At 47.9% G+C, this 27,973-nt stretch overlaps 1 protein-coding gene across 1 annotated transcript in view; it reads right to left on the bottom strand.

Annotated features, from left to right (window-relative positions):
• The window catches only part of LOC138261068 (mucin-2-like), a 162,478-nt gene that overhangs the window by 3,571 nt on the left and 130,934 nt on the right, over nucleotides 1–27,973 (bottom strand). The window lies entirely within an intron of this gene.

Here is a 27,973-nt window from a genome sequence, read left to right as displayed (position 1 = left end):
TGCAGAACGTCTTGTACAGCCTTTTCCTACTCTAGATCATGAGCACAGACCAGCTCCCAGGGCTGCTCCTGCAACAGATCTTCATTGAGGTCGAAGAAAACTTTAGGTCAAGGGGAGCCTGCTCCACTCTTGTCCCTCTTCCATTGAAAAGTTATGAGGATGTCAAGGTGTCCTCCTGATATCAGTCACCCACCGAGGAGCACCCCGAATGTCTAGGGTTGTCAGTGATGTTGCAACAGATAGAAGCTCTCAAGGAAGCAAAGTAGCACATCTTGGACAGTCTGTTGGCTCCCTCTGGTGCCTTTGGGTCCTATGGCTCTGCAGAAGGCCTCCTGTCGGATTACTACCCGCAGATCAGTCTTCATCCCAGTCTGTGCCTCCTGCATCCAATTCAGGTAGAACCACAGTGCGCATGCTCCCTTGGTCTCCCTACACCTGCAAGGTTTGACCCCTTTCCAGAAATCACCCGGTGTTTTACTTACAGAGCATGCCAGGTCCCACCATCCCATCAAGCACCCCAGTCCATTCAGGGCTGGGTCCAGAGACATTGTGCAGGCCTGCAGGGGCATCAACTCTCCCAGTCCCCCACCCTTCCGACAGCAGCCTTCACCCTTTAGCTTGCTTTTAATGGCACACACTCACCCTGTGTGGAGGCAGAATCCGTCCTTTTCTCCATGGGTAGCAGGCCATAACTTCTGACTGGCTGGTTCTGTTGATGGTCCAACAGGACTATGCCATGCTATTCTTTTCTGACCCGCTGCATCTTACAACCACGTCAGAGCAGTTTTCAGAGGAGCACTTGTCCATTTTAATTGGGGAAGTTCAGGCTTTTTTGCTGAAAGGATTTGAGTCCTGGCTTTGGAAATCAGAGCTTGATGCAACTCTGTAATTTCCTAATGTTAAAAGGGTGGAGATCTACTTTCTAGTTTGGATCTGACCTCTCAATTTCTTCCTGCTTAAAAAAAAAAAAAAAAAACATTTTCAAGTTGTTCATGGTTGCTCAGGTTCTGTCTGCCCTGGGTCCTGGACTTATTGGTACATTGAATCTGCAGGACTCCTATTTCCGTGTTCCTGTCAAACCCATATGGGCAGGTTGTGGTTGGAGCCTTTTCCATTTGCTGTGCTCCCATTTGGTGTCACAAGTGCCCCTCAGATGTTGAAAAAGGTGATGATGATGATGGTTTCAGCATACCTTTGGGGGTCAGGAGTACCAGTTGTCTCCTACTTTGACTACTGCTGGGCTTGCCACAGTTAGTTGTAAATGTCCTCAAATGACTGTGAACTCACTGACATTGTTTGGGTTCACTACCAACGTGCCAAAGTCACACCTGACTCCTTGGCATAGGCTCTTTCATTCATATAGTATGTTAGTCTTTCCCTCCTGCTCATAGAGTCCAGGGCATTGGGCTATAATTTGTTTCAGCCTTGGTCCTATGCCTCTGTGAGGATGGCCTTGAGGCTGTACAGTGGGACCTGAAGGGTCTGTGGGCCCAGCTCCAAGAAAACCTGTCTGATTCCATCAAGGCTTTGGAGGAGACTGCAATAGATCTGCAATGTTGGCTGCTCGACTGTAGGTGGACCAGCAAGAATAACCCTCTCCCTGCACCACTCGGAGCAGAATCCTTCCTGTTGGGCTGGAAGGTTATTTTGGAGAGTAGGAGCTCAAAAGACTGTGGTCTCCAACAGAGACCTGTCTCCACTTCAACTTGTTCGAGTTGCTGGCCGTTTGCTTGGCCTTGAAAGCCTTCATACTATCCATGAAGGGGAGGCTGTTTAAGGTTCTCACTAACTACATCACCATGTAGTATTGCAACAAGCAAGGTGGTTTCTTAGGGCCCTGTTTCTGAAGCCCCTACACCTCTGCAACTGGACGAACTGTCGGGCATTTTCCTGATTGTACACCACCGAACAGGATATTTAAAAGCCACGGCAGACATACTCTGCTTGTGATGCCTAGTGGATCATGATTGGGAGTTAGATCCAGAGATGGCACTCACAATATTCCAGCAATGGAGAGGACCCTTGCTTGATCTTTGCCACCACTGTGGATGTGCAATGGAAATAGAAATCTCTATCGGGTGCTCATTCTGCATTGTGGGGACCACAGGACGCCTGTAAGCCTCCCTGCAGCCACCTCACCTCCCTGAGTTCTGAAGAATGACGACTAGGCCCAAGTCATCCTGGTGGCTCCAGACTAGGCCAAGCGACTGTGGTACTTGGATCTTCTGGGCATAGGATCTGTCCTCTGATAAGGCAGCTGTTTTGGGAGGATCTACTGTTGCAGCAGCTAGGTATTGTCTTGCACCAGGGTCTGCACTATCTATACACCCATGGTTAGCGATTGAGAGGTGCCATTTGACTGCTTTTGGTTTTCCGAAGTAGTGAATTTCCTCCTTGTGGTCAGGTGTCCCCCCCCTTACAAAGCCTATTTATACTGGGACAAGTTTGTGGCTTGCTGGGGCACTTGTAATATGGATATGTTGCAGGCCTTACTGCCTTCTATTTATGTTATCTTTAAACCAGCAAGTACTTGCTGTCGTGGGATTAAAGAATATTTGTCAGCCGTTTTGCCCTTTTTGCACTTACTAGAGCAATCCTCCTTGTTTAATTCACTTGTGATGCGATTGCTCAAAGGATTAACATGTTTCCTCTTGAGCCCTTTGTGAGTGATCCCACAGTTGGACCTTAATTAGGTCTTTACTTATGTGCACTCCTTTTGAGTCATTGCACAGTTGTCCTCTGCCTCACTTTTTTCTGAAGATGGTCTTTCTCATCTCAATTTTAGTTTGTCCGCGTAAACTTAAAGAGCTCAGTCTAGCCACCCTACACCACCCCGTCTCAGGACAAACTTGTGCTGAGGACAAGAGAAACCTTTCAACCTAAGGCTGTGACCCCCTTTCATTTTGGTAAGACTTGCTAATTTAAAACGGTGTTTTATACTTGTGTTCAGGTTTTTTCTTTATATAGAGCACCAATATGTTTGCTTTCTCTTCAGAACACTGGTGTAGATAATCCCTAAAGGTCGTTTTGGATGACTCTTGCCTGTGTTATATGTATTTGACTTCATGACTGATGGGTCTTTAAACCAGAATTCTGGTCCACTTTACTTCCTTTGCCGACCGGGACGGACATGGTTGATCCCTTACTTTATGGGTAATAATAGTTTGGACATTTAATTCCAATAATATGGAAAGACAATCAATTTAAAGACCATGCAAACATAAGCCCTGAAGAAGGCCTTTTGTGTAGGACAAAACGCGTTGGCTGATTGCTCGTTTGTTCAAGAAAAAGCAATAATAAAAAATGAAGATGTTTAAAAGACAATGTTGTGGGCTATTAAGGGCCTGGTGGCAGGACCAAGTTTAAGTGGTTTCGGTGAGCTTTCAACAACAAAGGCACTCTGGGCTCTGATGGATCTACCTACTTCAGTCTCAGTTTACTCTTCACAAATTTTAAGGATCCGACTAGGGTCATAATCTCTGATTTGAAGTTCGGCCTGTTGCAGCCAATATTTATCCTCCTGAGACCAAGTTCATTCTTCTGTCTGTCCGTCTGTCTGTTTGTCTCTGTGTCTGTTTGTCTCTGTGTCTGTTTGTCTCTGTGTCTGTTTGTCTCTGTGTCTGTTTGTCTCTGTGTCTGTTTGTCTCTGTGTCTGTTTGTCTCTGTGTCTGTTTGTCTCTGTGTTTGTCTCTGTCTGTTTGTCTCTGTCTGTGTCTGTCTCTGTCTGTCTCTGTGTCTGTCTGTCTCTGTGTCTGTCTGTCTCTGTGTCTGTCTGTCTCTGTGTCTGTCTGTCTCTGTGTCTGTCTGTCTCTGTGTCTGTCTGTCTCTGTGTCTGTCTGTCTCTGTGTCTGTCTGTCTCTGTGTCTCTGTCTCTGTGTCTGTCTCTGTGTCTGTCTCTCTCTCTCTCTGTCTGTCTCTCTGTCTGTCTGTCTCTCTGTCTGTCTGTCTCTCTGTCTGTCTGTCTCTCTGTCTGTCTGTCTCTCTGTCTGTCTCTCTGTCTGTCTGTCTCTCTGTCTGTCTCTCTGTCTGTCTGTCTCTCTGTCTGTCTCTCTCTCTGTCTGTCTCTCTGTCTGTGTCTCTCTGTCTGTGTCTCTCTGTCTGTGTCTCTCTGTCTGTGTCTCTCTGTCTCTGTGTCTCTCTGTCTCTGTGTCTCTCTGTCTCTGTGTCTCTCTGTCTCTGTGTCTCTCTGTCTCTGTGTCTCTCTGTCTCTGTCTCTGTGTCTCTCTCTCTGTGTCTCTGTGTCTCTCTCTCTGTGTCTCTGTGTCTCTGTCTGTCTCTGTGTCTCTGTCTGTCTGTTTTGCTATTTTCACTTCTTTGAAGATTGTGGTTCATTTGGTACGGGAGTGTTGGCATAAATGGTCCTGTATTCCATTTTGCTAGCTTCCAGACTTTCCATTTACCACTGGATTCAGACTGCATAGAGCGGTTTTACCTGCCGGTTCTCTTTAGGCCTACATTTAATGTCTTGGAGCCACCCTGCAAGTTCTTGCCCTTATTGTCATGGAACTCTGTTGACCTTGCTTTGGAAAAGTCTCCCTTCTTAAGGTACTTTTATCAGAGAAAGCCATAGAATACATCATGTAACTGACTTTCACCATATTGGTAAGTGGGATTTGGGTTCATGCACTGCTCCAAGACTTGTTGCTATCCTTGGCCAAAACCTTCTCCATTGCTTTATCTTGGAATAAAGCAGCATTCAGTAACATATTGAAGATGGATCTGCACCAGTAGGTGCCCAGAATAATTACTACTGGAGCATCTACTCCAATACTGATGGTTGTACCCTCAGGCTTTGGTACTAGCTAATTTTGCCAGAAATAATGTGGCCATGTTTTTTTTTTACTTTTCACCCAGTGTTCTCTCCCAAAGAGCCACAGCAAATGTAATAACAAGCAGCACACTCGTAGTTATCCACAGACCATTTTTTTGGGAAGACTGAGTTACACAATAAGCATGTTTGTTAATGACTTGCAACATTCAGTCTGAAAATTGTTTGGACTTTATATTGAGTTGAGGGTTCAAACTTGCAGAGATTGAGCTGAATGAGTCCAGCATCTAAGAACAGGCCTGGAATGTGCTGTGGATTCCCACATTACGGGTGCTGCTGGTTACTTTGGTAGAAGAATTAGAATGCATTCCAGGATTTTGACAAAAGATGAATTGTATTGAACAACCCTGTGATTTGAGAATGAATGGTGGTGTTAGACCTGCAGGATGCTTATCTCCGCATCATGCAGTCTCACAGACACTACCTGTGGTTTCAGATAGGTCAAGAACAATTTCAGTTATCTGTTGTCCCCTTTGGCCTGACCAGGCGCCTCTGGTGTTCACAAATGTGATTGTGGTGGTTGCAATCCATCTGCACAGTTGTGAACTACCAGTCTTACCATAACTTGACAATTAGTTATGAAAGAAGGCTCACCTCAAACAATTATAAGCCAGCTCCAGATGATAACCAACCTTTTGACATCATTGCTTGCATCCATCTGCTTAATTCACACCTGACTCCTTCACAACCGCTGCCCCTTCATTGGAGCCTTCACTCGGCTTCCTGTCAGGGACATTGAGGCTATGCCAATGTTTCAAACCTTGACCTGGGTCTCAAAGCGTCTGAGGCATCTTGGTCTCCTGCATCCTACTTGTCAATCACAGCTGGTGACACATGCAGTATCTGCAGCAGAACCTTAGTCTTAGTGGGTTCAGCATCAAGGGGACCTGTCAGAATGTATTCAGGTGTTGAAGGAGACAGAGAAACAGCTACAATGGTGGCTGCTTAATTTGCATTTGGACTAATTGCAGATCTCTCCCTTCCCCACCCAGAATTAAAGGTCTTTATAGATGCATTGTTGTGGTGGGAAGGTCATCTGGGAGAGCTGAGGTCAAAGCACCCTGATCTCTGACAGAGGCTCATCACCATAACAACTTGCTGGAGTTGCAAGTAATTCACTTGGCAATGAAGGGGGTACAGGTTCCCACAGACAACACGACAGCCATGTGGTACTGCAACAAACAGGATGGTGTGGGATCATGGGTCATGTTCCAGGAGACCTTACGTTTATGGAGCATGTTGAATATTCAGGACAACTCTGTGATCACACAGAACTTGGCAGGTTCTTTAAGCGCCAGGGTGGAAGAACTCTGTGGTGTTCCCTAGTGGATTACAAATGGTGTTTACTCTCAGGTGGGGCACAGGGTGTCTTCCAGCACTAGAATAAAGGAAATTGTTGCTCTATCTATTTGCCGTAGCGAAGAACACACAGTTAAAAAGCTATTGTGCGTTTCACTTCTCCCTCAAAGATTTTGTTCTCACTGCATTTGGGATCAGGACTCCTGTATGTATTTCTTCTCCATGTTTCCTGCCCAGAGTGCTGAAAAAGATCAACAGAAAGAATGGGCCCAAGTAATCCTAGTGGCTCTGGATTGGTCGAGGAGAGTGAGATATCTGTAACTTTGGCCATGATCATGTCCTCTGATCTTTCAGCCCCTTCTGGAGGATCTTCTGTTGCAGCAGCAAAGTTGAGTTCTACCCTGACCTACACCTCCATGGGGGAGATTGAGCAGTGATGGTTGATTGCTTACAAACGTTTCCCCCCAAGCAGTTGATGTCATCTTGACAGCCAGGCATTCATCTTCCAGCGCTGTAGATGCCAATGCTGGGAGAAGGTTTTTGTTTGGTGTTCTTCATGTAAGAAACAATCCATAAATGCAGTGTGTGATGTAGTTGTGTTCTTTCTTTAGCCTAGCAAGACTTTGCTGTGGTCACATTTAAAGATTACTTTTCAGTCTTCTTATGTTTGGTTGTTCTGGCAACCCTCTTCAGGTCACTGGTTGTGATGTGTGTATATATATTTTTTTTTAAGGGCTGATCCATAGGTTTTTATTAACCTTTTTCATGCCACAGTGGGACCTTAATTTGGTTCTTCCTTTCGAACCAATGCACAACTGTCTTATGTCTGCTGATGTTGAGACTGCAAGCTTGTTGCCATAACGTGTATGAGTCAGCAAGTTGCAGGCCCGGTCTGTGGTACAGGCATACACCTAATTCCTCCCTTCCGGACTAGCTGAGCGTTCATGCAAAAGCACCATTCTTTCTGAAGGTTGGGCAATCCATCACCTTGCTGAGCTTATACACACTGCCCCATCCCTCCAATGAGGTAAACTGGCTCCAGTGTCTGGACTCCCAAGACGGCCCTGAGTTTCTACAAGGGCAGGGAGCAGAGACTGCCAATAGATTGACCAACTTTTTTTTTTTTTTGCAGTTTCTCTGGAGCAAAAAAAGGGCAGTGTGGGGACTAAAGAAAAGCCATCTCCTGATGGATTTTACTATGCACTAAGATCTGCCATGTGCTTGCTAAAAAAAAACTAAAAAAAAGCAAACAAACACACAGTGTGGGGGAGGGGAAAAAGCGCCCTCAGAGGAAAGAGACCTTAGTGCAGAAGAGGAAGAGCTCGACATAAAAGAAAACTTGAAATCAAGAGAATGAAACAAAACCTCAAAGCTGACCAGATGCCCTCATAAAGTGAGAGCTTGATGGTTTCTTCAAAAGCTACTTTATTCTTTTGAAGCCCCAAGCAGAAAAGGACCAGTAGCCACAGCTTTTGGAGCTGTAGCCCTGAACAATATCCAGCCCCTAAGAGGAGCTCCTCTATGAACAGGAAGGTCACCGGTTTGACTGGTGTTTCCTGCATGGCCCAGGGAAAGAAGGGTGGTAGGACATAGAAGCTGACTCCCCGAGGAAGGAGTTGACACCTACCACTGTAGGGTATCTCTGCAAGGTTAGAAAGGCAGCGGTCACATATGGAGCCCAGCCAGCTGCTTACTACAAACCCTCTTGCAATGCAGAGGAAAAGATTGTTCCTTCCAGTGCTTCAGTGTGTTCTAGATCAATGACAAGTAGCTTTATTGAAAAGGGACCGCCTAAGATGTAAAACCATGGCTGAAGAAGAAATTCAAGCATCCTTCAGAAGATCCCCCTTACATGATAGGCAATGTGGGATGAGACTTCATTGTGACCAAATTTTCCCGGACCTCAGCTAATACTGTTGGTTAGCAGTGTTCATACGAAAGTTGGGTCTTTTTTTTGTCTTTGAGGCTCTATCCGAGGAACAGGTATAACAAATTATCTTGAGCACGAGTCTGGGTCTCTGGCAGAACCATGCCCTCCTGCAATCATTCTGTTAATACCCAACTCAGTCGGATCACAACTAACAAAAATCTTTAATTCTATGTTTCATGAAGGTTATTTTCCCTTTAAGTGGGAATCTGCCTCAATTTTGTCTTTGTTGAAAAAGCCTAACCTGAACCCATTAGACCCCAATAACTATCGATCTATCGCCAGACTGCCTTTTCCGGCTACGCTGGTTGAAAAATGTATGAATATACAGCTAGCCGAATACCTGGATATCAATCGCTTGCTGGATGACTCTCAATTAGGATTGTGTAAGGGACGTAGCACGAAATCTGTGCTGATCGTAGCCACGGGCATCATTAAGGCAGCAGTGGGTAAGGGCTGGAATACCGGCCTTACCAGCTGCATTTGGTACTGTCAACCATGCTTTGCTGGTTGACAGCTTTGAGTGCTTGGGGCTGGAAGGAGCTTCTCTCTCCTTACGATTCAAAAGCAATCTGTATCCCTAAATGGGTTAATCCCAGATCCATTTTCCTTGCCCGGCGGGGTCCCCACAGGGCTCATCTTCGAGTCCTACTCCTTTTAACTTTTAGGTTACACCTCTGGCATCTTTCGTGAAATATTTTGGGTTGTCACTAGTTTCATGTGATAATGACACACACATTGTGATCTCTTTCCAGTAAAGGTCTGGATTTGAGTGACACTTTCTCGAACTGTATGTGTCCATACATCCATTGTCTGGATGATAACTGCCATAAATTAAATTGTATAAAAACAGAAGTGTTTCTTTTTGGAAATAATACATCTTTCTGGTCTCCTTTCTGGTGAGCAGACGAAGTTGAGTCCCCTTCTGACCCCAGTTGAGAAGGTAAAAAACCTTTGGGTCATGTTGGATGAGAGACCCTCCTACAAAGAATAAGTCAACAAAGTCATCTCAGCTTTTTTAATCTCAAAAGATCTCAGGAAAATTCAGTCATTTATTCCTGCGGACCTGCTAAAAATCTTTTGAAAAATTTGTTGCACAAGCTGCAGATCCTTCAAAATGCCGCAGCACAGTTGCCACTAAAGGTGACTAGGTTTCACTCAGCCTTGCAAGCCATGTGTAGGTTGCACTGGTTACCAGATAGGAAACGTAATGTTTTCAAGGCCCTTTGAATCGCTTTCAAGTCCCTACAGGGGACAGGACAATGTTATCTTAGGGAATGGTTTTTCTGGTACTTCCCTCTAAGAGCGCTCCGTTCATTCACAGCAAAAAACTGGTTGTGCCTTCTCACAAACTTTCCTCTTTGGGTCGGAAACGTTTTGTGGTGTGCACAGCTCGGAACGAAATCTTCCTCTGTAAATAAAATCTGCTTCCTCCTTACTGTCCTTTCGAAAACTCTTAAAAACCTGGCTTTACTGCCAGTAGGTTTTGTCCGTAACTATTTGCCTTGACGTTGGTCTAACTTCTAGCTGCACTGGTCCTTGTTCATTTAGGCCGTGATTTATACTTTTTTTGCGCCTCATTACTGTCATTTTTTTGATGCAAAAGCGGCACAAAAATACAAAATTGTATTTTGTACGTTTGCGCTGCTTTTGCGTCAATAAATGACGGTAATGTGGCACAAAAAAAAGTATAAATCGGGGCCTTGGGGCCTTGGGGCCTTAGTGCCTAGAGGCCTTCGGGCAAGTGTTTGGACTTTATAAATTTAAAAATCAAACCACCGTATGTCAGGGAACAATGCTCCCTCCACTTCCAGGCAAGGGGAGTAAGAAAGTGGAAATTGTGTCATGTAAAACGGAAACGTAAACTGCAACCTCTCTTTGGTGAATTGCCAAATAAAACGCCCTCCTTAACAGGTACGCTCACCAATAGTGGGAGGACATGGAGATACTGCACCTTCCAGAGCAACACCACAAGGCTATCTCAAACACATGCCTGAAGGCAGCACTAGATGCAGTAGACAGGATAAAAAGAAAAAGGCAGAGTGTTGAAAGAAAAAAAAAAAATAAAGAAACCAAAGTATTATCCCCTCCAGCTAAAGATGAAATAAATGTTAACAAAACCTAATTTTCAAAGGCATGAAAGAAGTAAGCTGTTGACCACAACAGGCAAATATCTACTTCTGAAACCTCTTTTTTCTCAATGTGGAAATGCTGAAAACCTAACATGGGCCCGGCTCTCCAGGACCGACTTTGCAGAACCCTGGTTACTATATTATTGTCACTTAGGGAAGTGACGTTTTTGCCCCTGTATAAAGAAAACGTAATTGTAAATTTAATAGGAAAACGGCCACTGTTCCATTTGAAGATCTAGGACATTCTGTAAGAAAATTTAAGTGTGTGTTCCTTAAATAGGTCAAAATGTTTACATAGTTTTAAACAAATCCCTCTGCTGGCAATACATGAATAATTATCCCCCTGAACAAAGTGGGTTTGCAACATTAATTTAAAGAAATCGGTTTTAAAGACCGATGCAATATTAAATGACGAAGGCCCAATATTGATACCTGGTGAAGTCATCTCTTCTCCACATACTAAGATGACATGGAATACTGCCAAACCCATTCGGTAGATGGGGAGCTGTCTACAGCTGTCATACTTGAACTAATGGTTTCAGGAAGGGGGCCACTTTACAAAAGGTGCTAAATCAGATTTTCTTCAGCTTATATTTGATTAAATAAAATTAGTTTATGCAAGAAATGTGTTTTCAGGAGTCTCCAAAGATTCAGACTATATATATATGGCCAACAACTAGGGAAATGGCGTCTGACAAGTGGACTTTTAACGTTGATTTCAAATAAATAATCAAATATTTAGAATATTTTAAACCGAATGTTAAATGTGAGTTTGTTGGGTAACTTGAGTATCCGTCTTAGTTCTGAGTAATGTTTATGTTCATAAAAGTATTGTTCAATTCACTGATTCATATTGCTCAGATGGAAGATGATTTAAAATAATACAAAGCTAATAGACTATCCATTTGTAGTTACAATAATTGCAGGTAACTTGAACCAGGCGTTAATGCCCACTAAAATGGATTCAGTATTAAGTACTCTATCTGATAGACTTCTAGTTGCAGATTCCTTACCTTAGATTCCTTACCTTAGATTCCTTACCTTGGAATTTTCCCCCAGGCATCAGACTGGATCCGGAGATTTTTCTTCGAGCAATACCCTTACCCGAAGGTGGCATTGGTCGACTCTGCAGGCATCGTGGTCGCCGTGATGATGTCAGGAGTAGTATATAGATGCCGCCCTCGTGCAGGGACGTCAGTTCTTTTCTTTCTGCGCCACGCGCTGATCCGGAGAGAGCTACCCTGGGCTATTTTTTGCCCGCTTCGACCGTTTAGTCAAGCTTTTTTGGTATGACTTTGGTGCGTCGAGAATGTCCCCAAACACCGGGTTCAAGCCTTGTGAGGACTGCCGTCGGACGATGTCGGTGATGGATCCTCATTGCGTTTCTGTAGTGCCTCAAGCGCGACCACAACCCGAAGTCGTGCTCAGTGTCTGACCATGCACCCAAAAGCATTGAGGGAGCGGTCCCTAAAGCTAATGGCGCCCGGCACTCGACTCCGCGTAGCTCCCGGTCTCACTCGAGAGGAAGGCCTTGAGATCAGTCGCAGAGTCATCACCACTCGTCTTCTTCCAAGTCCTCGGGTCAAGGTAAGAAGAAGAAGTAGTCGAAGTCCCATCGCTCTCCGACTTCACCCCAGCGCTCGGCCGATGCAGGCCTCTGTCCTCCGAGCCTACGTCTGGGTCGACTCTGCGTTTCCCGGAGCCAGAGCGACCCCCGCCCAACTTAAAGATTTTTACGAGGCCATGCGCCTCATCTTTGGGTGGGCCGAACCGATACGATGCCTTCGGGCCCAAGGGCTTCAGCTGAGGGGCCTTCAGGTTCCTCGCCGGCGGCTTTGGCCCCGGCCACTGAGGTCGCCTCCGGATCCGTGCGCGGATCTGCACTGCACCCAGTCGCACCATCAAGAACTTCCTCAGCGCCGGGTCTATTATCAACGTTCCCGACGTCGTTAGTGCCCACTATCGATGTCGACCCAATTCTCATCCTCGACGACTCAGAGCAGCGTCGGCCGCAGCCGCCATCTGCTTTGGTGGGCCCTATTCGTCTGAGGTCGGATTCAGACCCATTTTCCTATGGGTACGAATACGGGGAGGAATTGGAGGGGTCCCTGTACCTTTATGAATACCAGGATGACCCTACTATGGACTGGGCACAGGACTTTGGTGAAGCCAGGCATCTGGTAACTTCTCCTGACGCTGGCATGCTGTCTCCTCCTACCATGGCTACGGCGGAGGGAGCTACTTATAGTATGGTGGTTAGTATGGAGGCTGAGGTCCTTGGCCTAGAGCTACCTACTCTGGAAGTCAGGTCTAATCTCCTGACGGAGGTGCTTCAGCCTGGGGCTTCTACTTCGGAACCCCTTCTCCCATTCAATGAGGCCCTCACTGATGTCCTTTTGGGTACATGGTCCAAACCCAACACAGGGGCTCCTGTGAACAGGACTATCGATCGCCGCCATCGGCCCACGCCGAACGAGACAAAGTTCCTGTCCCAACATCCTACGCCTGAGAGTCTTGTAATCCAGGCTGCCTCTTCTGGCGCGTTCCCTTCCGCACCCCTGGATAGGGAATCCAAAAGGCTGGAATAATTTGGTAAGAAGTTGTTTTCTTCCTCCAGCCTAGCACTGCGGTGTAGGAAGTTGGCTCTGTATGCACTATTTCAAAGTAAGGAATAGTATGCACAGAGTCCAAGGGTTCCCCTTAGAGGTAAGATAGTGGCAAAAAGAGATAATACTAATGCTCTATTTTGTGGTAGTGTGGTCGAGCAGTAGGCTTATCAAAGGAGTAGTGTTAAGCATTTGTTGTACATACACAAGGAATAGATGAGGAACACACACTCAGAGACAATTCCAGGCCAATAGGTTTTTGTATAGCAAAATATATTTTCTTAGTTTATTTTAAGAACCACAGGTTCAAGATTTACATTTAATTCTTCAAATGAAAGGTATTGCAGGTAGGTACTTTAGGAACTTTGAATTAACAAAATAGCATATACAGTTTTCACATAAATCACATATAGCTATTTTAAAACAAAACACTTAGTACAATTTTCACAGTTCCTAGGGGGAGGTAAGTGTTTGTTAGTTTTTGCAGGTAAGTAAACCACCTACAGGGTTCAAGTTTGGGTCCAAGGTAGCCCACCGTTAGGGGTTCAGAGCATCCCCAAAGTTGCCACACCAGCAGCCCAGGGCCGGTCAGGTGCAGAGGTCAAAGTGGTGCCCAAAACGCATAGGCTTCAATGGAGAAGGGGGTGCCCCGGTTCCAGTCTGCCAGCAGGTAAGTACCCGTGTCTTCGGAGGGCAGACCAGGGGGGTTTTGTAGGGTACCGGGGGGGACACAAGTCCACACAGAAAGTACACCCTCAGCAGCACGGGGGCGGCTGGGTGCAGTGTGCAAACACGTGTCGGGTTTTCAATAGGTTTCAATGGGAGACCAAGGGGTCTCTTCAGCGATGCAGGCAAGGGGGGGGGGCTCCTCGGGGTAGCCACCACCTGGGCAAGGGAGAGGGCCTCCTGGGGGCTGCAGGTGCAGAGACTTTACCAGGCGTCGGGATCTGAGGAGTAGGCAGTCGCGGTCAGGGGGAGCCTCGGGATTCCCTCTGCAGGTGTTGCTGTGGGGCTCAGGGGGGGCAACTCTGGCTACTCACGGTCTTGCAGTCGCCAGGGAGTCCTCCCTGAAGTGATTGTTCTCCACAAGTCGAGCCGGGGGCGTCTGGTGCAGAGTGTCAAGTCTCACGCTTCCGGCGGGAAACACAAGTTGTTTCAAAGTTGCTTCTTTGTTTCAAAGTTGCAGTCTTTGGTGAACAGGGCCGCTGTCCTCGGGAGTTCTTGGTCCTTCTAGAGCAGGGCAGTCCTCTGAGGATTCAGAGGTCGCTGGTCCCTGGGGAAAGCGTCGCTGGAGCAGTGTCTTTAGAAGTGGGGAGACAGGCCGGTAGAGCTGGGGCCAAAGCAGTTGGTGTCTCAGTCTTCTCTGCAGGGTTTTTCAGCTTAGCAGTCCTCTTCTTCTTAGGTTGCAGGAATCTGAGTTCCTAGGTTCTGGGGAGCCCTTAAATACTAAATTTAAGGGCGTGTTTAGGTCTGGGGGGTTAGTAGCCAATGGCTACTAGCCCTGAGGGTGGGTACACCCTCTTTGTGCCTCCTCCTGCGGGGAGGGGGGCACATTCCTATCCCTATTGGGGGAATCCTCCATCTGCAAGATGGAGGATTTCTAAAAGTTAGTCACCTCAGCTCAGGACACCTTAGGGGCTGTCCTGACTGGCCAGTGACTTCTCCTTGTTTTTCTCATTATCTCCTCCGGCCTTGCCGCCAAAAGTGGGGCCGTGGCCGGAGGGGGCGGGCAACTCCACTAGCTGGAGTGCCCTGGGGTGCTGTAACAAAGGAGGTGAGCCTTTGAGGCTCACCGCCAGGTGTTAGTTCCTGCAGGGGGAGGTGTGAAGCACCTCCACCCAGTACAGGCTTTGTTACTAGCCACAGATTGACAAAGGCACTCTCCCCATGTGGCCAGCAACATGTCTGGTGTGTGGCAGGCTGCTAGAACTAGTCAGCCTACACGGATAGTCGGTTAAGGTTTCAGGGGGCACCTCTAAGGTGCCCTCTAGGGTGTATGTTACAATAAAATGTACACTGGCATCAGTGTGCATTTATTGTGCTGAGAAGTTTGATACCAAACTTCCCAGTTTTCAGTGTAGCCATTATGGTGCTGTGGAGTTCTTGCATGACAGACTCCCAGACCATATACTCTAAGCAAAACCTTAGACATTGTAAGTGCAGGGTAGCCATAAGACACTGTAGGGGCATAGTGCTCATGCACTGATGCCCTCACCTATGGTATAGTGCACCCTGCCTTAGGGCTGTAAGGCCTGCTAGAGGGGTGACTTATCTATACTGCATAGGCAGGGTGAGGTTGGCATGGCACCCTGAGGGGAGTGCCATGTCGACTTACTCGTTTTGTTCTCACTAGCACACACAAGCTGGAAAGCAGTGTGTCTGTGCTGAGTGAGGGGTCCCCAGGGTGGCATAAGACATGCTGCATCCCTTAGAGACCTTCCCTGGCATCAGGGCCCTTGGTACCAGGGGTACCAGTTACAAGGGACTTACCTGGATGCCAGGGTGTGCCAATTGTGGAAACAAAAGTACAGGTTAGGGAAAGAACCCTGGTGCTGGGGCCTGGTTTGGCCTCAGCACACTTTCAAATCAAAACTTAGCATCAGCAAAGGCAAAAAGTCAGGGGGTAACCATGCCAAGGAGGCATTTCCTTACACAACCGCCCCCCCCCCCCCCCCCCCCCCCCCCAACAAAAGAGGATGAGACCAACCTTTCCCAAGAGAGTCTTAATTTTCTAAGTGGAAGAACCTGGAAAGGCCATCTGCATTGGCATGGGCAGTCCCAGGTCTGTGTTCCACTATAAAGTCCATTCCCTGTAGGGAGATGGACCACCTCAACAGTTTTGGATTTTCACCTTTCATTTGCATCAGCCATCTGAGAGGTCTGTGGTCAGTTTGAACTACAAAGTGAGTACCAAAGAGGTATGGTCTCAGCTTCTTCAGGGACCAAACCACAGCAAAGGCCTCCCTCTCAATGGCACTCCAACGCTGCTCCCTGGGGAGTAACCTCCTGCTAATGAAAGCAACAGGCTGGTCAAGGCCATCTTCATTTGTTTGGGAAAAAACTGCCCCTATCCCATGTTCAGAGGCATCTGTCTGCACAATGAACTGCTTGGAGTAATCTGGAGCTTTTAGAACTGGTGCTGTGTACATTGCTTGTTTCAGGGTGTCAAAGGCCTGTTGGCATTCTACAGTCCAGTTTACTTTCCTAGGCATTTTCTTGGAGGTAAGTTCTGTGAGGGCTGTCACTATGGATCCATATCCCTTCACAAACCTCCTGTAGTACCCAGTCAAGCCAAGGAATGCCCTGACTTGAGTCTGGCTTTTTAGAGCTGCCCAGTCCAGAATAGTCTGGATCTTAGGCTGGAGTGGCTGAACTTGGCCCCCACCTACAAGGTGGCCCAAGTAAACCACAGTTCCCTGCCCTATCTGGCATTTGGATGCCTTGATAGAGAGGCCTGCTGATTGCAGAGCCTTCAAAACCTTCTTCAGGTGGACCAGGTGATCCTGCCAGCTGGAGCTAAAGACAGCAATATCGTCAAGATAAGCTGCACTAAAGGACTCCAAACCAGCAAGGACTGGATTCACCAACCTTTGGAAGGTGGCAGGGGCATTCTTTAAACCAAAGGGCATAACAGTAAACTGATGATGCCCATCAGGTGTAGAGAATGCTGTCTTTTCTTTTGCTCCTGGTGCCATTTTGATTTGCCAGTACCCTGCAGTTAAGTCAAAGGTACTTAAGAATTTGGCAGCACCTAATTTATCAATCAGTTCATCAGCCCTTGGAATGGGATGGACATCTGTCTTGGTGACAGAATTAAGTCCTCTGTAGTCCACACAAAACCTCATCTCTCTCTTTCCATCTTTGGTGTGAGGTTTGGGGACTAAGACCACGGGGCTAGCCCAGGGGCTGTCAGAGTGCTCAATGACTCCCAATTCCAGCATCTTGTGGACTTCCACTTTGATGCTTTCCTTAACTTGGTCAGACTGTCTGAAAAATTTGTTTTTGACAGGCATGCTGTCTCCTGTGTCCACATCATGGGTACACAGGTGTGTCTGACCAGGGGTTAGGGAAAAGAGCTCGGCAAACTGTTGCAGGACCTTCCTACAGTCAGATTGCTGTTGGCTAGAGAGGGTGTCTGAATAGATCACTCCATCAACTGAGCCATCTTTAGGGTTTGTGGAGAGGAGATCAGGGAGAGGTTCACTCTCAGCTTTCTGGTCCTCATCTGTTACCATCAACAGATTCACATCAGCCCTGTCATGGAAGAGTTTAAGGCGGTTCACATGGATCACCCTCTTGGGGGTCCTGCTAGTGCCTAGGTCCACCAGGTAGGTGACCTGACTCTTCTTTTCTAGCACTCGGTAAGGGCCACTCCATCTGTCCTGAAGTGCCCTGGGAGCCACAGGCTCAAAAACCCAGACTTTCTACCCTGGTTGAAATTCAACCAGTGCAGCCTTTTGGTCATACCAAATCTTCTGGAGCTGTTGGCTGGCCTCAAGGTTTTTACTTGCCTTTTCCATGTACTCTGCCATCCTTGAACGTAGGCCAAGTACATAGTCCACTATGTCTTGTTTAGGCTCATGAAGAGGTCTCTCCCAGCCTTCTTTCACAATAGCTAGTGGTCCCCTTACAGGGTGGCCAAACAGAAGTTCAAAGGGTGAGAACCCTACTCCCTTCTGAGGCACCTCTCTGTAAGCGAAAAGCAGACATGGCAAGAGGACATCCCATCTCCTTTTGAGTTTTTCAGGGAGCCCCATGATCATGCCTTTCAATGTTATGTTGAATCTCTCAACAAGACCATTGGTTTGTGGATGGTATGATGTGGTGAATTTGTAAGTATGCTGACATAAAGTTGGTACCTCTGTCAGACACCACCTCCTTAGGAAAACCCACTCTGGTAAAGATACCACTGAGTGCCTTGGCTACTGCAGGGGCAGTAGTCGACCTAAGGGGAATTGCTTCAGGGTATCTAGTAGCATGATCCACTACTACTAGTATGTATAGGTTCCCTGAGGCTGTGGGAGGTTCAAGTGGACCCACTATGTCCACACCCACTCTTTCAAAGGGGACCCCCACCACTGGAAGTGGAATGAGGGGGGCCTTTGGGTGCCCACCTGTCTTACCACTGGCTTGACAGGTGGCACAGGAGACACAAAACTCCTTGACCTTCTGGGACATGTTGGGCCAATAGAAGTGGTTGACTAATCTCTCCCACGTCTTGGTCTGTCCCAAATGCCCAGCAAGAGGAATATCATGGGCTAAGGTCAGAATAAACTCTCTGAAACCCTGAGGCACTACCACTCTCCTAGTGGCACCAGGTTTGGGATCTCTTGCCTCAGTGTAAAGGAGTCCATCTTCCCAATAGACCCTATGTGTTCCTGTTTTCTTTCCATTGGACTCTTCAGCAGCTTGCTGCCTAAGGCCTTCAAGAGAGGGACAGGTTTCTTGCTCCTTACACAACTGCTCCCTTGAGGGTCCCCCTGGGCCTAAGAGCTCCACCTGATAAGGTCCTAACTCCATAGGCTCAGTTCCCTCAGAGGGCAGAACTTCTTCCTGAGAAGAGAGGTTCTCTTTTTGTTGTTGTGTTGCAACTGGTTCCCCAGTTGTCTTTCCTTTTCTCTTGGTAGGTTGGGCCCTTTTTCCTGGCTCCAACACTACTTTTTCATCCTGAGCTTTGCACTGTGCCCTTGTCTTGACACACACCAGTTCAGGGATACCCACATGGCTGCATGGGTTTTCAGTTCTACCTCAGCCCATGCTGAGGACTCCAGGTCATTTCCAAGCAAACAGTCTACAGGGATATTTGAGGAGACCACCACCTGTTTCAGGCTATTGACCCCTCCCCACTCTAAAGTTACCATAGCCATGGGGTGTACTTTAGTCTGATTGTCAGCGTTGGTGACAGGATAAGTTTGTCCAGCCAGGTATTGACCAGGGGAAACCAGTTTCTCTGTCACCATGGTGACACTGGCACCTGTATCCCTCAGGCCTTCTACATTTGTCCCATTAATTAAGAGCTGCTGCCTGTATGTTTGCATGTTAGGAGGCCAGGCAGCCAGTGTGGCTAAATCCACCCCACCCTCAGAGACTAATGTAGCTTCAGTGTGACACCTGATTTGCTCTGGGCACACTGTTGATCCCACTTGGAGACTGGCCATTCCAGTGTTAGCTGGAGTGGAGTTAGAAGTGGTACTTTTCTTGGGGCAGGCCTTGTCTCCAGTTTGGTGTCCAGGCTGATTACAGCTACGCATCCAGGCCTTTTTGGGATCAAAGTTTTTACCCTTGTACCCAAAATTGGTTTGTGAAGAGGCTCTGGGCCCACCCTCCTGTGCAGGTTTTTGGGGGCCTGTAGAAGACTCTTTACTATTTTTACCTTTGGATGTCTCAACACTCTTCCCCGGGGGAGGCTTTGTGACCCCTTTCTTTTGGTCACCCCCTGTGGAAGTCTTGGTCACCCTAGTCTTGACCCAATGGTCCGCCTTCTTTCCCAATTCTTGGGGAGAAATTGGTCCTAGGTCTACCAGATGCTGATGCAGTTTATCATTTGAACAATTACTCAATAGGTGTTCTTTCACAAATAAATTGTACAGCCCATCATAATCATTTACACCACTGCCTTGAATCCAACCATCCAGTGTTTTCACTGAGTAGTCCACAAAATCAACCCAGGTCTGGCTCGAGGATTTTTGAGCCCCCCTGAACCTAATTCTATACTCCTCAGTTGAGAATCCAAAGCCCTCAATCAGGGTAGCCTTCATGAGGTCATAGGATTCTGCATCTTTTCCAGAGAGTGTGAGGAGTCTATCCCTACACTTTCCAGTGAACATTTCCCAAAGGAGAGCACCCCAGTGAGATCTGTTTACTTTTCTGGTTGCACAAGCCCTCTCTCTCAAAAGCTGTGAACCATTTGGTGATGTCATCACCCTCTTCATATTTAGTTACAATCCCTTTTGGGATTTTCAACATGTCAGGAGAATCTCTGACCCTATTTATGTTGCTGCCACCATGGATGGGACCAAAACCCATCTCTTGTCTTTCCCTTTCTATGGCTAGGAGCTGTCTCTCTAAAGCCAATCTTTTGGCCATCCTGGCTAGCAGGAGGTCATCTTCACTGAGGCTATCCTCCGTGATTACAGAGCTACTGGACCCTCCTGTGAGGGAAGCAGCATCGCTGACTATCACAGTTGGAGTCAGGGCTTGAGGGGCCCTGATCTCCCTAATTAGGACTGGAGGGGGGGAACTTTCCTCCAAGTCACTAGCTTCATCCTCTGGGAGGTCATCCTCAGAGGGGTTGGCTTTGTCAAACTCTGCCAGCAGCTCCTGGAGCTGTGCTTTGGAGGGGCTTATGCCAACTTTTATTTTCTTTATTTTGCAGAGAGACCTTAGCTCCCTCATTCTAAGATGGAGGTAAGGTGTGAGGTCGAGTTCCATCACACTCTCTTCTGCATTAGACATTATGTTTCTAAAAGTTGGAATACTTTTTAAGAATCTAAAACTATTTCTAGAACTTAATTCAAACTTTCACAAAACTTTTAAACTCTAAAAGAAATGCTAACAGGGACTAACACAAGGCCCTAGCAGGACTTTTAAAAATTTAGAAAAATAGCTCAAATTTCAAAAATCAGTTTCTAATGACAATTTTTGAATTTAGTTGTGTGATCAGGTATTGGCTGAGTAGTCCAGCAAATGCAAAGTCTTGTACCCCACCGCTGATCCACCAATGTAGGAAGCTGGCTCTGTATGCACTATTTCAAAGTAAGGAATAGTATGCACAGAGTCCAAGGGTTCCCCTTAGAGGTAAGATAGTGGCAAAAAGAGATAATACTAATGCTCTATTTTGTGGTAGTGTGGTCGAGCAGTAGGCTTATCAAAGGAGTAGTGTTAAGCATTTGTTGTACATACACAAGCAATAAATGAGGAACACACACTCAAAGACAATTCCAGGCCAATAGGTTTTTGTATAGAAAAATATATTTTCTTAGTTTATTTTAAGAACCACAGGTTCAAGATTTACATGTAATACTTCAAATGAAAGGTATTGCAGGTAGGTACTTTAGGAACTTTGAATTAGCAAAATAGCATATACAGTTTTCACATAAATCACATATAGCTATTTTAAAACTAAACACTTAGTACAATTTTCACAGTTCCTAGGGGGAGTAAGAGTTTGTTAGTTTTTGCAGGTAAGTAAACAACCTACGGGGTTCAAGTTTGGGTCCAAGGTAGCCCACCATTGGGGGTTCAGAGCAACCCCAAAGTTGCCACACCAGCAGCCCAGGGCCGGTCAGGTGCAGAGGTCAAAGTGGTGCCCAAAACGCATAGGCTTCAATGGAGAAGGGGGTGCCCCGGTTCCAGTCTGCCAGCAGTTAAGTACCCGCGTCTTCGGAGGGCAGACCAGGGGGGTTTTGTAGGGCACCGGGGGGGTACACAAGTCCACACAGAAAGTACACCCTCAGCAGCACGGGGGCGGCCGGGTGCAGTGTGCAAACACACGTCGGGTTTTCAATAGGTTTCAATGGGAGACCAAGGGGTCTCTTCAGCGATGCAGGCAAGGGGGGGGGGCTCCTCGGGGTAGCCACCACCTGGGCAAGGGAGAGGGCCTCCTGGGGGTCACTCCTGCACTGGAGTTCGGATCCTTCAGGTCCTGGGGGGCTGCGGGTGCAGAGTCTTTACCAGGCGTCGGGATCTGAGGAGTAGGCAGTCGCCGTCAGGGGGAGCCTCGGGATTCCCTCTGCAGGCGTCGCTGTGGGGGCTAAGGGGGGCAACTCTGGCTACTCACGGTCTCGCAGTCGCCGGGGAGTCCTCCCTGAAGTGATTGTTCTCCACAAGTTGAGCCGGGGGCGTCGGGTGCAGAGTGTCAAGTCTCACGCTTCCGGCGGGAAATGCAAGTTGTTTCAAAGTTGCTTCTTTGTTTCAAAGTTGCAGTCTTTGGTGAACAGGGCCGCTGTCCTCTGGAGTTTTTGGTCCTTCTAGAGCAGGGCAGTCCTCTGAGGATTCAGAGGTCGCTGGTCCCTGGGAAAGCGTCGCTGGAGCAGTGTCTTTAGAAGTGGGGAGACAGGCCGGTAGAGCTGGGGCCAAAGCAGTTGGTGTCCCCGTCTTCTCTGCAGGGTTTTTCAGCTTAGCAGTCCTCTTCTTCTTAGGTTGCAGGAATCGGAGTTCCTAGGTTAAATACTAACTTTATGGGCGTGTTTAGGTCTGGGGGGGGTTAGTAGCCAATGGCTAACAGCCCTGAGGGTGGGTACACCCTCTTTGTGCCTCCTCCTGAGGGGAGGGGGCACATTCCTATCCCTATTGGAGGAATCCTCCATCTGCAAGATGGAGGATTTCTAAAAGTCAGTCACCTCCGCTCAGGACACCTTAGGGGCTGTCCTGACTGGCCAGTGACTCCTCCTTGTTTTTCTCATTATCTCCTCCGGCCTTGCCGCCAAAAGTGGGGCCGTGGCTGGAGGGGGCGGGCAACTCCACTAGCTGGAGTGCCCTGGGGTGCTGTAACAAAGGGGGTGAGCCTTTGAGGCTCACCGCCAGGTGTTACAGTTCTTGCAGGGGGAGGTGTGAAGCACCTCCACCCTCTACAGGCTTTGTTACTAGCCACAGAGTGACAAAGGCACTCTCCCCATGTGGCCAGCCACATGTCTGGTGTGTGGCAGGCTGCTAGAACTAGTCAGCCTACACGGATAGTCGGTTAAGGTTTCAGGGGGCACCTCTAAGGTGCCCTCTGGGGTGTATGTTACAATAAAATGTACACTGGCATCAGTGTGCATTTATTGTGCTGAGAAGTTTGATACCAAACTTCACAGTTTTCAGTGTAGCCATTATGGTGCTGTGGAGTTCGCGCATGACAGACTCCCAGACCATATACTCTTATGGCTACCCTGCACTTACAATGTCTAACGTTTTGCTTAGACACTGTAGGGGCATAGTGCTCATGCACTGATGCCCTCACCTATGGTATAGTGCACCCTGCCTTAGGGCTGTAAAGCCTGCTAGAGGGGTGACTTATCTATACTGCATAGGCAGTGTGAGGTTGGCATGGCACCCTGAGGGGAGTGCCATGTCGACTTACTCGTTTTGTTCTCACTAGCACACACAAGCTGGCAAGCAGTGTGTCTGTGCTGAGTGAGGGGTCCCCAGGGTGGCATAAGACATGCTGCATCCCTTAGAGACCTTCCCTGGCATCAGGGCCCTTGGTACCAGGGGTACCAGTTACAAGGGACTTACCTGGATGCCAGGGCGTGCCAAGTGTGGAAACAAAAGTACAGGTTAGGGAAAGAACACTGGTGCTGGGGCCTGGTTAGCAGGCCTTAGCACACTTTCAAATCAAAACTTAGCATCAGCAAAGGCAAAAAGTCAGGGTGTAACCATGCCAAGGATGCATTTCCTTACATGCGGTCTGTGAATACCGCATGTCTTTTGGGCCGTTATTCCCACTCACTGTGGGATACAGTTGCGCAAGTCCTCCTGCAGATACCGGAGGAGGCCCGTGCTATCGTCTCCCAAGCAGTGAAAGATGGGAGAGACGCGGCAAAGTTCACTATCCATTGTGGGCTGGATACGACCGACTCGCTGGGCAGATCGGTTGCGACGAGCGTGGCTTTGCGGCGCTACGCCTGGTTACGTACTTCTGGCTTCTCAGGGGTTGTCCAACAATCACTCATGGACATGCCCTTTGATGGCACTCGTCTCTTCAGAGACAAAGCGGACTCGGCCTTGGAGAGATTCAAGGATTCCTGGGCTACGGCTCGGTCCCTTGGTCTTTCCTCTGCCACACGCCCACCATAGTCCGCTTTTCGTCCCTTTCGTGGCCCTGTCACGTCCTCAACCCAGCCACCGTGCCACGCACGCTGGACAGCCTATGCGTGGCCGTGGACACGGAATCCCAAATGGCCGTGGGACGTGGAACCAGAGGTCTGTCTAGTCTGCCTCTGCCCCCGCTGCAGCCTCCAAACCCTCCTAGTCCGTCCCCTCACTCCCGGCCAGTTAGTGGCAGGATCCGCCATTACCTGCCCCACTGGGAACATATCACCACAGACGGGTGGGTTTTGCAGATCATTCGGAAGGGCTACTCCCTCCCTTTCGAATCTGCACCACCACACATGCCACCATCCTTCCATCATCTTCCAGAGGATCATTTGGTGCTTCTCCGCCAGGAAGTTGCGGCTCTCTTGGCCAAGGGAGCTATAGAAAGGGTCCCTGTGCCAGAAGTAGGTTGTGGTTATTTCCGCTACTTTCTGATACTAAAGAAGGTCAAGGGCTTACGTCCTATCCTAGATCTTCGGGACCTGAACTACTTCCTCAAGAAGGAGAAATTCAAAATGCCCACCCTGGCTCAGGTTCTGTCTGCCTTGGACCCAGGAGACTGGATGGTAGCGTTGGACTTGCAGGACGCTTATTTCCGCATCCCCATCCCGCTTACTCACAGACGTTACCTTCGATTCGTGGTAGGTCACAAGCACTTTGTTTACTCCCTTTCGGCCTTACCAGCGCCCCTCGGGTGTTCACAAAAGTGATGGCGGTGGTTGCAGCTCATCTGCGCAGGTTAGGGGGGTCTCAGTCTTCCCCTACCTAGACAACTGGCTGTTGAAGGCGCCTTCGCCCCTGACAGTTGTCTCCCACCTTCAGACTACGGCGAACCTCCTGCACCAGCTGGGGTTCACTATAAACGTGCCAAAGTCACACCTGACTCCCTCTCAGACGCTCCTTTTCATCGGGGCTGTTCTGGACACAGTGCAGTTTCGGGCTTATCCTCCCGAAAAGCGAGTCCAAGACATTCAGGCTATGATTCCGATCTTTCAGCCTTGGTCTTGGGTTTCGGTGAGACTGACTCTGAGGCTGCTGGGCCTCATGGCCGCCTGCATCCTGCTAGTAACACATGCCAGGTGGCATATGCGGGCTCTGCAGTGGGACCTGAAGTTCCAGTGGGCGCAGCATCAGGGAAATCTCTCCGACATGGTCCAGATCTCGGAGGGGACTGCAAAAGACCTGCAGTGGTGGCTTTCGAATCCTGATTGGGTCAACGGCAGATCCCTCTCCCTTCCCCAACGAGATCTCTCTATAGTGACAGATGCGCCACTTCTGGGGTTGGGCGGCCACATGGGAGAGGTGGAGATCAGAGGACTCTGGTCTCTGGCGGAGTCAGGACTCCACATAAATATGCTGGAGCTCCAGGCGATCAGGCTTGCGTTGAAAGCATTTCTTCCCTCTCTCAAAGGGAAAGTGGTGCAGGTGTTAACGGACAACACTACCGCCATGTGGTACTCCAACAAACAAGGCGGGGTGGGGTCCTGGACCCTTTGTCAGGAGACACTACACCTCTGGACATGGCTGGAACATCAGGGCATTACCCTGATGGTTCAACATCTGGAGGGCTCTCAGTGCCAGAGCAGACGAACTGTCGATCACGAATGGCGTCTCCATCCAGAGGTGGTTCAAGGTCTCTTTCTCAAGTGGGGAGAGCCTTGGTTAGATCTGTTTGCCTCCACAGAGAACGCGCAATGTCAGCTATTTTGCGCATTGGAGTTTCCAAGGCGGCACTCGCTTGGAGATGCTTTTTGTCTCCAGTGGAGCTCCGGCCTCCTTTACACCTTCCCGCCTATCCCTCTTCTGCCCAGAGTTCTCAAGAAAATCAAGTACAACCGGGCCCAAGTTATCTTGGTGGCTCTGGACTGGGCTCGAACAGTGTGGTATCCAGAGCTATTGAGCATGTCCATCGATCCTCCACTCAGACTGCCTCTTCGGGCGGATCTTCTGTCACAGCAGCAGGGAACGGTTCTCCACCCAAACCTGTCCAACCTCTGCCTTCATGCGTGGAGATTGAGCGGCAACAGTTGACGGCATTTGCCCTTCTACCCGAAGTCTGTAATGTTATCTTGGCAGCCAGGCGTCCATCGACTAAAACTGTATACGCCTGTCGTTGGAATACATTTGTGGCATGGTGTACCAACAAATTTGTTGACCCCATATCTGCCCCTCTTTCACAGGTCCTTCTGTTCATTCTTTCTTAAGCCGAGCAGGGCTCTGCGTTGGGCACCCTTAAAGGGTATTTGCCTGCCATTTCTGCCTTTCTTAGGCTTCCTGATCAGCCCTCACTCTTTAAATCTCCTGTTGAGTATGTTCTTAAAACGGCTCACCCACTTATTTCCTCCCATGCCTTAGTTCGATCTTAATCTTGTACGTACTTACTTGATGTGTATTCCCTTTGAGCCAATGCATAATTGTCCCTTGCGGCTCCTCACTTTCAAAACTGTCTTTCTCATTGCTATCACCTCTGCTCGAAGGGTGAGTGAGCTTCAGGCCCTTTTTTCAAAGCCTCCATACGTGTCTATACACCCTGACAAGGTGGTGTTACGCACTAGAGCTTCCTTCCTGCCTAAGGTAGTTACACCATTTCATGTAGGCCAGTCCATCACTTTGTCTACCTTCTATGCACCCCCACATCCTTCCCATGAGGAGGAGAGACTCCACCGTCTGGACCCAAAAAGAGTGTTGGCGTTCTACCACCATCGTAATAAAAATTTCCGTGTGGACGATCAACTCTTTGTTGGCTATGTGAGTGCGAAGAAAGGGAAGGCGGTGCAAAAGCGTGCCATCTCGATGTGTGCTTCTTTTCATCAAAAGGTGCTACGCATTGGCTAAAAAGCAACCTCCTGAAGGCTTGCGGGCTCATTCTACCATAGCTACTGCTGCATCCACTGCGTTAGCACGTAGAGTTCCTGTCCTGGATATCTGCCAGGCAGCTACGTGGGCATCCCTGCACACGTTTAGTAAGCATTACTGCCTGGATAGTCAGGTCCGTCGAGACAGCTACTTTGGTCGTTTGGTCCTGCAGGACTTTCTAGTATGATCTTAGTTTGCAGCCCACCACTGTGGATGGCATTGCTTGGGTATCTATTCTAAGGTAAGGAATCTGCAACTAGAAGTCTCTATCAGATGTACAAGTTACTTACCTTTGGTAATGAAATATCTGGTAGAGACACATTCTGGTTGCAGATTCCTTACCGCCTGCGAACTGATTTCTAGGGACGGGGATTCCCTCTTTCAGGTCCTTAGCTCTGGCGCACCAATCACAGTGTTCTTAGTGGCTCTGCGCTCTGGTGTGGAAAGTCGTTAAAAGAAACTGACGTCACTGCGCGGTGGGCGGTGTCTATGTACTACTCCTGACGTCATCCCGGCGACTGCGATGCCTGCGGAGTCAACCGATGCCACCTACCGACGCGCAAGGGTATTGCTCGAGGAAAAATCTCCAGATCCAGTCTGATGCCTGGGGGGGGAAATTCTATGGTAGGGATTCTGAAACTAGAATATGTCTCTACCAGATATTTCGTTACCGAAGGTAAGTAACTTTTACATTAATAATACTCTGTCCTAGCCACAGTGTTTCATCCCCATACTATTACATCAGAAGCCAACTGTATGTGTAACTAGCTGGCAAAACAGAGTGATGTGTATTAATAGCCGCAGTAAGTTATACCCACTGTTCACAAATTCTACTGCACTGTAATGGATCTCATTTGTGTCCTACTGACTACATGTTCGTACCAGTTTCCAACTTCACAAGTTTTACAAATTCTACTGTGCTGTGCCAGGAATCATTTACTGTTACAGGTTACTGTTGTGGAAATTGATTACCAAACAAGTACTGCCTGTTCGGGTAGCTTACCCCCTGCAGGCTGACGGTAAATTATTCCTGCTTATATGACCGCCTTAGAAGAATGACACATCTTTAACTTGTGAAAATAAACGTGAGTGGCGTGCAAAAATTTACTTCAGGTTGTGACACAACTACACTTTTGACTTCAAATTGGAAATTACACAAGGACTAAAGCAAAATTATGGTACCAAATGATTTGATCAGTTTTGTTTAGAAAGTAAGTTACGAAAATTGCAAAGCTAGGAAAATGTGTCTTAAGTCCAAAACACAGAATAGATGAGTGCAAGCAGAGAGTATAAAGGACTTCTAAGGAAAAAAAAAAAACTCACAAATAAACTTCACTTTTCTAGCATGTGTGATACCTGACAGTATGGTGAAAGTATTTAAATAATTTGTATGGAAATCCAAAATTAAATGTTACTTTTATCCATGACGTGAAGGATAGCGCTTTGATTTAGTCATTTTCGGTAAAGGCAATAGTTCAGATTATAAAGCCCAATCATGCTGCAGGATATCACAATTTTCCTCCAATCA

The sequence above is a fragment of the Pleurodeles waltl genome, chromosome 10, assembly GCF_031143425.1.
Source record: "Pleurodeles waltl isolate 20211129_DDA chromosome 10, aPleWal1.hap1.20221129, whole genome shotgun sequence".
Classification (NCBI taxonomy): Eukaryota; Metazoa; Chordata; class Amphibia; order Caudata; family Salamandridae; genus Pleurodeles; species Pleurodeles waltl.
The sequence above is the reverse complement of the archived record's forward strand: the minus strand, read 5'-3'. Positions and strand labels throughout refer to the sequence as shown.